This window comes from Seriola dumerili, unplaced genomic scaffold, assembly GCF_002260705.1.
Source record: "Seriola dumerili isolate Sdu_G_001 unplaced genomic scaffold, Sdu_1.0 BDQW01000362.1, whole genome shotgun sequence".
NCBI lineage: Eukaryota > Metazoa > Chordata > Actinopteri > Carangiformes > Carangidae > Seriola > Seriola dumerili.
In genome coordinates, this window is record NW_019174617.1 from 261,741 (window position 1) to 273,817 (window position 12,077).

A 12,077-nucleotide genomic window follows, 5' to 3' on the forward strand; every position below is an offset into this window, starting at 1 on the left:
AGTGGACACAGGTGTAGGGGTGGCAGTGGGGGGGGGGCATGAAGGTGTAATCTAACCGCAGTGGCTCGGGTTCGAGATCCGTGGCTCTGTGCACCATATCATCCTCTCTCTCTCTCTCTCACTATTGAAATCAAGGCAAAAAATAACTTGGTTATTAAGTTATTTATTTAAATTATTTTTATTGTTAACTTAACAACCAAGTTATTTTTTTCCTTGATTAAGTTATTGAGTGAAGTTATTTTTATTGTTAACTTAATAACCAAGTTATTTTTTGCCTTGATTAAGTTATTGAGAGTGAGAGAGAGAGAGGATGATATGGTGCACAGGGCCACGGGTGTCGAACCCGAGGCGCTGCGGTTAGGATTACACCTTCATGCCCCACCCCCCACCCCTACACCTGTGTCCACTGGAAACACCTCCTCTCTGGGAACACATCCTCTCTCTCTCTTTCTCTCTCTCTCCATCAGAATCAAGGCAAAAAATAACTTAAATAAATAAAGTGATGAACCGGGCTGTGACGCACTTTTTATCCAGTGCTCTTAACTTCAAAAGTCAGAATTGGGCATTGAAAAAGTCCCAGACAGGTTCATCACTTTTTAATGTCCCATGGAAACACTTCCGTCGTGTTGTAGGACTGAATTTACGGCACGTTTGTGTATTTACACGCGTTTTCTTAAGTTGCAGTGCGTTGAGCTCTTAGGGCCACCGTAACTTTCTAATAATTATACCCTTCATCAAAAGCAAGCCAGGTTGTTGAAAATTCCCTTTGGCAAGTGTTGTGCTAGTGTGAAAACTATTTATTTATTAAATAATTCAGTGGGTTTTAGATGGTTATTAAACAAGTAGGTCTCAATCAATAAAAATGAAAAAAAAAAATATATATATATATATATCACAAACTGGGGATACTTGATTCTCACTGGTGACAAAAGGCTCATGTGTTTGTAGCTTTATAAAAAATAAATAAATAAATAAAAAGGCATCAGTCATTAATAAAAAGTTTTGCAATAATCCCTCAACATTGTGCTCCAGATCCTTCAGTTTCTTTCCAGAGGGTAAGTCATAAAATATAGACCACTTACTGATGAACCAAAGATTTAAAAAGACAAAGTTCATACAGTAGCTGCATAAACAACAGCCTCAGGGGTTTTTCCACAACCTGGCAACACAAACGTTTGTTTTAACTAATAGAAGAGGATAAATGCTGAAGATTAACCATTACTAAACACATTAGTTACAACTTATAAAGACTGCGTTATGAAAAAGTGTTTTTTTTTTTTTTTTCTTTCCATATCTCCATTTAACTGTGTCGCCATCACATCCGTGAAAACAGTGGTGCACTAAGCTCTGGCTAAGAGGGTGGTTTGTTCAAAGGACTCAGTGACGCTGCACTTTACAACATAAACAACACCCCATTCATTATGACTCGTAACTTGATAGCGACTGTGGGGATCTGGACCCTCCCGCCAGGCTTTCAGAGGGGTTATTGATCCATTAATTTCGTCGGCTTTAGTGGTCTGCAGTGACAGAGTGCCTCTGTAAATTGAATGGGGGCTGAGGGATTACAATGACCGTATCTGATGAAAAGGTCCTGCATGAGTGGCAACGACATAAATAAAGCCAAAGGTCATCCATCTTCCTCTCTCAGGAACCAGTCTACTGTGTAAAGGAATACCTCGTCTCATCCCCGGAGGCCCCCTAGTGGCAAATATGTCACAGCAGCGCAGGGCGAGCAAATGTCAGCATATGCTCTTCACACTTAGGAAATGCTGGAGTCACAGTGGGGCGGAAGCAGGCGGAGGTCAAAGGAAGCGAGGGGATACTGCTTTTGCATTTCCTTTGGAAACATGCCATTACTGTAATTAGAGCACACAGATCTCTTTTCATCAATAAACTTACTCCCTCTCAGTGTGTCCACTGAGGACACGCGCTTTACTCTGTGGGATACAAAGGTTTTTGCAACTTTTTAGTATCTGTCAATTTCGGTGGAAATCAAGTGTTTTTTGTATATGGTTTAATACAACTTTTTTCATAGCGTATTTGAAAGAAAATGGTCAGAGATTAAATATTTGATTAATAAACTTGTGCATAATATACTTCACATTTACCTTGTGTGCATCTTTGCAACATTTACATTAAAAAAAAAAAAAAAAAAAAAAATTTAGTCACTTTTCAAGAATAATAAAATCAATAAGAAGTATAAATAAGAATAGTTTGGTTTATCACAAAGGTTTGTCAACTCCTTTCTATTTTAGTTGAAAATAATATATATATATATATATATATATATATAACACTATCAAAACACTATCAAAATGAAGCACCCGTCATTATCAGACCATCATGGCACTTTTTATAACAGATGAGTGGGAGTATTTTTGAAAAAAAAAAAAAAAAAAAAAAAAATTGAGAGTTCATAATCACAAGGGAGAAGTGACCATATTGTGCTTCCATATTGGCTGTGATAGTCCTCCGTGTATGACAACAACAGGTCATTTCATTGTGGCCTCCGAGATGAAAAGCCCTGACCTTCGAGGGCACAAGTCTAGCCAACTTCAAACTGCATGTCATCTGATCAAGGCTCAGATGTCAGCCGCTTCGCACTGCTACACAGCTGTAAGGCCAGAATGAGCAGTGATGAGAGTGAAAGACGGGATGGAAACCATTCAATAAGTAGAATACAGAGGAACTTTGATGCCTAAGTGACAGAGTCTACTCTGCCCACAGGGCTGTCCCCGTCTTTAAGATCAGTGTACATGCTCTGAGCAAAAGACACACCGAATCAATAGTACAAGTTTGAGGAAACAGATACTTGAGACTAATGGACACTGGGAATTGCAGCTGATGGGTGCAAAGGGGCTGAAATTCAAATTGATACGGACATCACAGGCCAGCGGGCTCCAAGGGGGCGAAAGGAGGTCACAGGTTGCTTTGACAGCCTACCCCCTCTTAATGGAAGCCTATCGACTGAATTGGAAAAAAGCTTCTGTGACTAACATGTAACAGGGGAGGCACAGAGTCTGTGTATGCTCGCACCAAAATGAATGCGTCTGTATGGGCGCTCGTACATGTGCATCTTTTCAGTGTGTGAATGCAGACGGATCAGTTTCTTGGTCTTGAGGGATTCTTGTTCTGATCAATAGAAGGTTATTAGTTGCTCAATAATGCTTTTTTCAGCTCAGGGCCAGGATGACGCGTGCTTTGAAATCTGAAATAATGATTGTGCTGTTAATTGGTGATAATTATGCTCCTGTATTACTGTACAGGATCTAAAACACTGCTGTTTTTAATGTGTTTAATGTTGTTCAGTGTTTGACACCATGGTCTGAGGGTTCCACTGCACTTCATTATTCATAAGGAGAAGGACAACAGACTGCTCTGCTACCACTGATGTGACAGGATGTGACCATAAGGTTGGCCAGATGAAACTAGCGATGATTGGTGATCATGAAACGCTCCTCATTAATCAAAAAGAGGGGTGTTGCTGTTGGTTTTAAAGTTTAGGGGCTTTACCACTCCCAGAGGTGAAAAAGTGCACAGTCAAATATTACAGGACTGTTGTCTTGCTAAACTGCTTCTTGTCTGTTACAGTTTAAGATGAACCACAGTGATGTGAGGTGTGTCTAAAGCAAGAAAATCATGTGTCATTGAAATGTATTAATATCAAAATAAAAGATGCTTGATAATATTTGCTTACACACTTTTCTTCTTTGAGAAAATAAGTTTGTTGCCGGGAGCCGGTGGTGGTGATTGTCGCTTGAGTGAGTCGCTATTGGAAAGCGGCGAGACGGGCCGGGGCTAGCTGGTTAGCATGCTAACTTCAGTAGAAGAAAAGACATGACAGAGTTAACACTGGCGTTGCCGTCCACCTCTGGAGACAGCTCTTGGTGGGTAAAGAAATTAAGTTTGATGCTGAACTCGAAACGTTTCTTCTAGACTGGTAAGTAATGAGCTGTTAATGCTAACGCTGGCTATGCAGTAATGGCATAACATACAAACAGCTCCTTCAAAATAAAGCAGTGCGACGATCTCTGATGAAAATCGTTTATCTCCGAAATGCCGACTTTTCATAGTGACAATACATTTTATCAGATGATCCAAAGGATTTTAATTACCTTAAGAAGTAAGAGAATTTTCTAAACCACTAATTTGGGGAAATAAATCTAAATTACCACATTTGGAAGTACATGGTTTTCACTGGAGAGTGCTGCCTTTCATATGTCAGTGAATTTTACAGGAAGAAAAAAAAAAAAAAAAAAAAAAAAAAAAAAAAGAAAAGAAAAAAAAAAGAGAATATGACTTCTTTTCTGACTCAATCATCTCACAACCAGAAAACCAACTCAGATACATCTTGTTGCTACGTGGGGGAAACCACTGCGTTATTATTTCTTACACTCTCCTGCAGTGTAACTCTTGATCACACTGAGCACAAAGAGTGCTTGCATACAATGTGCTGACTCAATGTGAGATTGTAGTGTGAAAATGACAGTTAATTGACTGCTGGTGTATTTCCTGCTGATTTACCCTCCTCTTCCAGGCAGTTGGCGACAGGACGTAACCTGACCCACATCTCTCGTCATGGAAATGCAATAATCTGTGCTGCAACCATTTAGCTTCCTTCTGAATTGGCAGCGTGTGCTCCCAGCTCGGCTCTCCCCGAGGGCTGAGCAGCTGCGCATCGCTCGGCTCATCCAGTGTGACAGCCCGAAATCACAAGTGCAACAGCTCAGTCATGGGAATTTATCATCTGTAAACACAGATATCACTGAGCAATCAGCGAAAGACTCTAATACAAGTCGAGCCGCGGTTGATGCAGTGAAAAGGACAACTACTCCCCAAATAGGGATCATTGGATTGTGAGCTAATAGCAAGAGTGGCTGCCTGCCAGGTAGATGCACCTGTGGCTCCTAAACAGACTGTGTCATCACTGCAGTTAAACCCTTACATATGGTTTTATAGTACCAAGAGCACAATTAAACAACAGCTGCTGAGAAACAACCTTAACTCTCAACAGCACTAAAGCCAACGGCTTAACTTACTCCTACAGTGCTACATATCACACTGATTTACAGTCGCAGCAAAACAACAAGAGATCGCCCAGTAAAGTTATAGGATTCATAGACGGACAGTAGAAAAACTACAGGGTGTATTCTGTGATGTCACCCCCAGATTTCTGAATGGATGTTCAATAATTTGAGTTTGGATTTACCAGTTGCTGCCATCATTTAAAAGGAGACAAAGACATATCACAGCTGTTAGCTAACAGTTGCCTATTTACACATCCATGGAGCATCATTAGTATTTATTTGGATGAATGTACTGCAAGTCCAGCATACACTCTCATTTTAGCTCCGTTTTAGTCTCCAGCAACCTCAGGGAAATATCTGACTCTTTAGCTGTTGAATGCTCCACTATGTTCTCCAGCTACTTACTTTTCTGCTGTTTTGTGCTGAAAAAGAAGTGAACATTGGGGATTTGGAGCTTTACCCATGAAAATAGCTGCTGATGACTGCAATGACAATCAAAACAGTAAAGTTTCAACTGTCCAGAATAGAATAAAACGCTCTGCTGGGCCGATGGAAGCTGCAGAGTTAGGTGATGTTTCTCCTTTGTCACTACAAGTGTCCTCTTTCATATGAGTATTTGATTCATTGTTGATATAAAAAAATATTCATCAGCGCAGCTTTAACAGATGATGACACACAGACAACACAATCAAACTCAGTTTTTATGAATAACTTCACACCTTTCAAACCGCGAAAAACACCCAGCAGACTCCATAAATGGGGGAGGAATAAAAGAACAAACACAACCTGCAGGCACAAATTAAATGCGTGTTCTCGTGCCAAGTGGGAAAATGGAATTTTTAACGGTTTCACATAAACAAATGTAGTGCCTAAAATTTGGGCAAGCGCGATGATTTGGCGCAGGACACAAGGAACAGACATATGTTTCACTGTGATTTACTTTGTAGTATCAATTAAGGGGTGTTTTATGTTCCATGTAACACCACTGATTAAAAAAAGGGTTAAAACTTTCTTATATGACTGCCAGCAAATAAAAGCATCAACTGAAAACACTAAAGCAAATCAAACACCCAGTGATGAGTAAGATTATTTCTGTGGTAATGGGTCACTGTTTGACAGTAGCTGGGATCTGATGCCACAGTGCGATTGTTTTCAGAGTGACGAATTAATGAACAGTTTCCCACTCCACTTGTCCTCTAAGGCGACTCTGTGAAGCAGCGCTGGTCACTTTACAGCTAGACAGTGAAGCTGCCTCAGAGCCAGAAGCTCTGACCCGTTCACCAGCTCCTTGGCCCAAACTGAAACACAGTTTGTAACAGCCCACTCGTTTCAGTTTGAGTCACTCATCCGAAACAAAGTGGCTCTGACTGATTCGCAGATACAGATGGTGCAACTGTACAGCTAACTGTTCTGTTAATCCCACTTTAGCCATCATACTTCACGCAGGAAAGTGCACATCAACCAGCTACGCTATGAAAATGTCAATGAATCACGATGCCAGCTGAGATTTTTTTTAAAAGCACAAAATAATGATTGAAAAAAAAAAAAAAAAAATCCTGACCATCTGCTGACAGTGGTGATGAAGGCTTGAGCATCTTCCCCACAGAACATTTCAGCCAACAAGTGGATCCAGCGTGACAGGAGCCCGAGGTTGAGCTCTCATCAACATCATGATCGGACGCTCAAAAGACTCTCATACAACCTGTCATCTGCTATCCAAGCCACTATTAACACAGCTGTCGACATCACTCATCAGCTGAGATGAGTGACGTGCTGAAAAGGTCACAGTTCACAGCCACTTCTGACTGTCAACGAATGTCTGCGTCAGCTCGCATGTATATCAAAAAACACTGGATTTCAGGGACATTTGGCTTTGACCTGTCTTCGCCATCAACAGACGGCACCACAGAAACAGCTTATTGAGTGAGGAAACAGATTTCCTATTTTTCCCTCTTAATTAACAATGATAGTGAAGAGTTTTTGAATTAGTTGGAGAACAGAGGAATATTTACTCAGAGTGATCTCATACATATTGTCAATAATTCACAGTATTACCTCTGCTAAAGTATGTCAAAGTTTTGCTCTTAGGCTTTTCTCTTTCACATGTAATGCAACTTTTTTTAGAATATTGTTTCTACTGTAACATCAGCGAGTCAAAAAAAAAAAACAAAAATAAAAAAAAAACACCATGCTTTTATCTTCTGTTAGAGCTAAAAGTTCAAAACTATGAAGCCAAAAAAGGTGATTTCCTGTGTTATCTGCGGTGCTTTAAAAACAGGTGAGTGCTGAGGTGACTGGACAGCATGTGTTTCTTCTGAAATCAAACAACGCTTCATAAATATCTGTGCTTACTTGCCTCCAAATCCCCCCGGTGTCCAAGAGAAGATGCAGCTCAGAGAGATGACGGATGCTTTCAGCCATGTATTATTCACCACTTTAATTCCACAAACCCTACAAAAGAGAAAACAGAGTTTGTGTTTATTTTATTTATCTTTCAAATCCACAAATAGATAGCTGCGAAGTGTTCCTGGTTAAAGATTTATCACTGGGCATCAAATAGTGAACCCTTGTACTGTTGCCCTGAAAAGGTTATGACCAGTATCTTTGTGTCTTTTCACCAGAAGCCTCAACACTTGGTTGATGTTTGAACAGAAAGAGAAAAAAAAAAATGAATAAGGCCATTTGACATTTCATATTTGGACTTGTTCAGGGTAAAATTTATTTAAACTGACAGAAATCCTAACATGAGATTTGCTGTGTATGTTTGAAGCCTAAATTCAAGAACAAAAGACACAAGAACACTTTTGTTACTTGATCTGCAATGTTAGAGGAAAGCTGTAAGAGCTTTACAGAAATCACAGATATTTTGACTGGAAAGAAATGTAGGTTGATGAAAGACTTAAAAAAAGGATGAAGAGAAGATGTTGATTTCCTTCATGAAGCGTGAATGTATTCAGAGCATCATAAATATGACCAGATTTAACTTGTTAGATGAGAAGATCGATACCAATCTCATGTCTGTGCATTAAGTTTAAAAGAGCTGAAGCTAGCCTGCTAGCCAGACTGAATCGTCATCTTGTCGCTAGGTGGATAGATAAACTGTCGCTTGTCACGAAAACCACACGTCTGTTTGTGTAAGAATGAAACAGATGGATTAATTGTGTTAATTACTGCACTTGAGAGGTAGGTGTGTTTTTGAACTTTACTGTGAGCCAGGCTAGCTGTTTAACCCTGCCTCCAGGACTTATGCTAGGCTAAGCCAATAACCTACAAGCACTAGATCCATGCTAACTGCAGACATGAGACTTGTACCAATCTTCTCATCTTAAAATAATAAAATCATGAGTAAATTTCCAAATATAATGAACTGTTTTTAAGTGGTTACAGAGTTGATAAATAGACAGCACATACTGTATTAAAGGGAATCCATTCAGTGAATCAATCCAGACATTGTTTTTGCCTGTCAGGACCATTTATTGCGCTGACATGGAGAACAACCAAAATAAAAATAAATTAATAAAAGCTGTCACAGACGAGCTGGTCAAAGTTGGATTTCAAACCCGATTGTGTTTAACCTCACTCATACAGAGAGACTTTCATATCCATCCTATCGTGTGGGACGAAGCACTCTCCCCAAATGCTTTGAGATTTGGAGGGAAGTGGCTGAACAGATTGTTATGTCACCATTAGGGAGCTGTAATAAAGTCATATTTCTTTTGCATTTTGCATGACTGGAGGGCCTTCCACTCTCGCCTGTCTGCTCCTCTCACATCAGCCTCCCTTAAGTGGAGCAGTTCTGGGCTGCAGGTTTTGCCTCGCTGCCGCCAGAGTGTGTCTGTGCCAGATAGCATTGCATGATTACACTCAGCAGCGCACAATTTTGTAGACAGCATTATAGCAGGAGAATAAAATGTCTTAGGCCTCATTAAACGCCCACACATTTGGAAATTAAAAACCAGTTATTCATCGTTGAGGAGGACATAGGGTGATCAAAATTAAGTCTTTTACAACAGGTTATTTACTAGCTACAAAAGGGGGGGGGCGGGCTGCTTCATGGAAACGCAGAGTAAATCTCAGCCTGAAACGTCTTATTTAGCACTTAACTGAAAAACACAATTTTCATGACACCCCCCCCACGCTAAACTCACAGGCATTTCTTGTGTCATCATTTTTGGTTTTGTGACAATCAAGTGCATAACATTATTATATTGTGTCTCCTCTGAGCTATAAAACACTAAAGCTGTTCTGACAGATTTTATTTTCATTGCCAGGAGCTGATGCAAAAAAGAACAATAATGCTTTCTGCTGTACAGTATGTGACTGCACTGTGAAAGAGAATACTGTCATGTTAATTTCCCTCACATTTTCAACTGGTTTGCTGAATATGTGGCTTGCTTTCACATGAATATTTGACCAGTTGCTAAATTAATTAAAAAAAAAAAAAAAATCATTATCAACTGGTGCGTTTTAGGGCAGCAACTGTAGTTATAAAGTAAATGTAATCTCTCTGTCTACAGTTTGGGGCTGAAAATCAATTAAAATAATACAGCACAGTAGCAATTTTGTTTTCACAACTTAGCACAAATGAAGTTTTTTGCAACAGTTCAAAAAGGAAGATCTTCTGTCAGTAGTAATCCTGCTGTTTCCTCCTCCTGCTCTGATCTCTGTCACATCCACTTTCCTACACTGCTCATTTCTAACCAATGATCTTCCTGCCTGTGTTCAGTTCTGTCGTTCTCTCTTCATCTCTACCGTGCAACCTATCATCTCCCCATCATCAAAGTCCATCTCAAAGTTTCCAACAACCACCTGCCGGCTTTACCCCACCACCGGTGTGTAGTCTGTGGGAACTTTGTCCTATCTCCTACTTTCATATCAGCCTTCACTTAACGATGGAGTTTCATCACCACCCAGCTGTTTTCTGTTGCTAACCTCAATAAAATGTAGTTACACACTTCCAATTGGAAGTGGAAAAATTGCCTTTGCCACATTGTTTTGAAAGACATTTCTTCAGCTCATTGCAGGCCTTCACAACTTGATGCATTTCTACAGCCGCCACATACAAATTCAAATATTTTCAAAACACCAAATAACTTTGCCAAAGGTTCGCTCTGGTGTTTGTGAAGTGGACGTATTTGTAGTGACACAGACCTAAGGGATTGTTGTAAGGTTTTCAGACAATGATAGTATCACAAAAAGTGTTGGAGACCACAGACTGTGAGAATATTTCTGGTGATGACAAATAAACTAAATTATTTAAACATGACCTCAGATCTGTGACTGTTGTAGTCATCTCTGATGTCAACGACTTAATGGCTTATATTTGAATTTACAAGACACATAAGAGCACTATGTTGTGATACCACGAAATGCCAAAGCCTGTGTTGTTCAACAATCATCATCATAATGAATCACATTATCTCAAATGTACATGGCTGGTGCCCATGATGGTCACAGAAGGTCAGCAGCAAAGGCTTAGAAGAGGTAGCAAACTGTTTCTACCGTCTCAAATGTTGCTGTTTTAATGTTTTTTTTGGAGCTCTGACACTAGGTGGCCCTGTAAATCCTGCAAGAATCCCAACTGTTTTTTGTTTTTTTTTGTACCAAAACAAACATGGACAGCAACCAGCAGCTTGCACAGTTTATATGGAGCACAATATGTGCAGAAAAGGCCAAAAAAAGAGGAATTAAAAAAAGCACAGAGTTTGGGTGGGATCCTGGATGGAGAGGCGTGGGAAACATGTGACTGAATTTACCGGTATGTCTCCCTCGGGCAACACGCGAGACGTTATCCATCGCAATCAGTCAGTCGCAAATATCAAACATGTTTTAAAAAAAAAAAAAAACAACTTTGGTATTAAGTCTTTACGTCAAGTCTCAGCCTGTTTTTTTTTCTCAGACTCTTCACATATCACACATTATATGATTTTACCTGATGACTCAACACCAACTCACCCAGAACAGACCCGGCCCAACCTTGGTCATCACGCCCATGTCATATTGATAATCGGCTTAACGGTCACAGTGTTTGTTCCCGCCTTTAAGAGGCTTAATATTTCAGACCTGAAGAAGAATTCATGGAAGCAAAGGAAGGTCTTGTAGCTGAGATCGACCACAAAGACGAAGCAGTTTACAGACCTCTTAACAACTATAGCCGAGGATAAAAAATAAAATAAAAAAAAAATGACCGAGTGTCAGGCCTGTAGCCTCTCTGTGATCCCAAACAAACTTGTTGAGGGATTACATTACCAGCCTTTCTCAAGTGGGCATTGCTGCTGCTTGGCTCTTCCTTGTGCCTCTCTGGGTTTGATTTGAGCCAAAAGAGCCACAGGATACAACTTCCCAGGCATTACTATTCTCAGCAGTCACACAGCAAAATTTCACATCTTGCTAGTTTAAAGTGACAGGGTGCTTAAACTACAGTACATGGGGGTAAGAGACAACCGCCTCCTGCTAACTACAAACACATCATGTAAGGCAGAGTGATGGGCTCATGCCCTTTCATCTGCTGCAGTCTGTTTCTTACAGTATTTCCCAACACTATAGTGTTACACCTCCTGGGTATACATGCTAATGCCTTTTAAGCACTGAGACTTTATAATGTGGTTTCAAGCAATTTGGAATAATGAGATGGGATTGGCTGAGGAGTCCAACAATTGAACTTTAACTCATTGTCCAAGTGTTTGGTCTCGTTCTACGGCAAACGTATTAACTCAACCTGGAAGTTCCTGTTATGTTGTATATTCATTCCTTCACAAGTTTTCATTAAAATTCAACTGTCTGGAAATTAGCCACTAGTTTTATTTTGAAAGTCTTTCAAATAATTTAAAAAGCTAATTTTGCCTTACGAGCCTTTTAAAGAGCTTTCTGCTGTAACACACAGTCTTCATCCATTTGTGACCAGTTTTTCATGGTTCTGTTGACATGCAAGATTATGAGCCGTTATAATTTCATCTAAAAGCACTTGTAGGACTTTGCTTGTGTTTGAAGACTATGTGGTACAGCTGAAAGCCCCAGAAGAGGCTAGTAAGTGGACCTTGAGTTGAGATT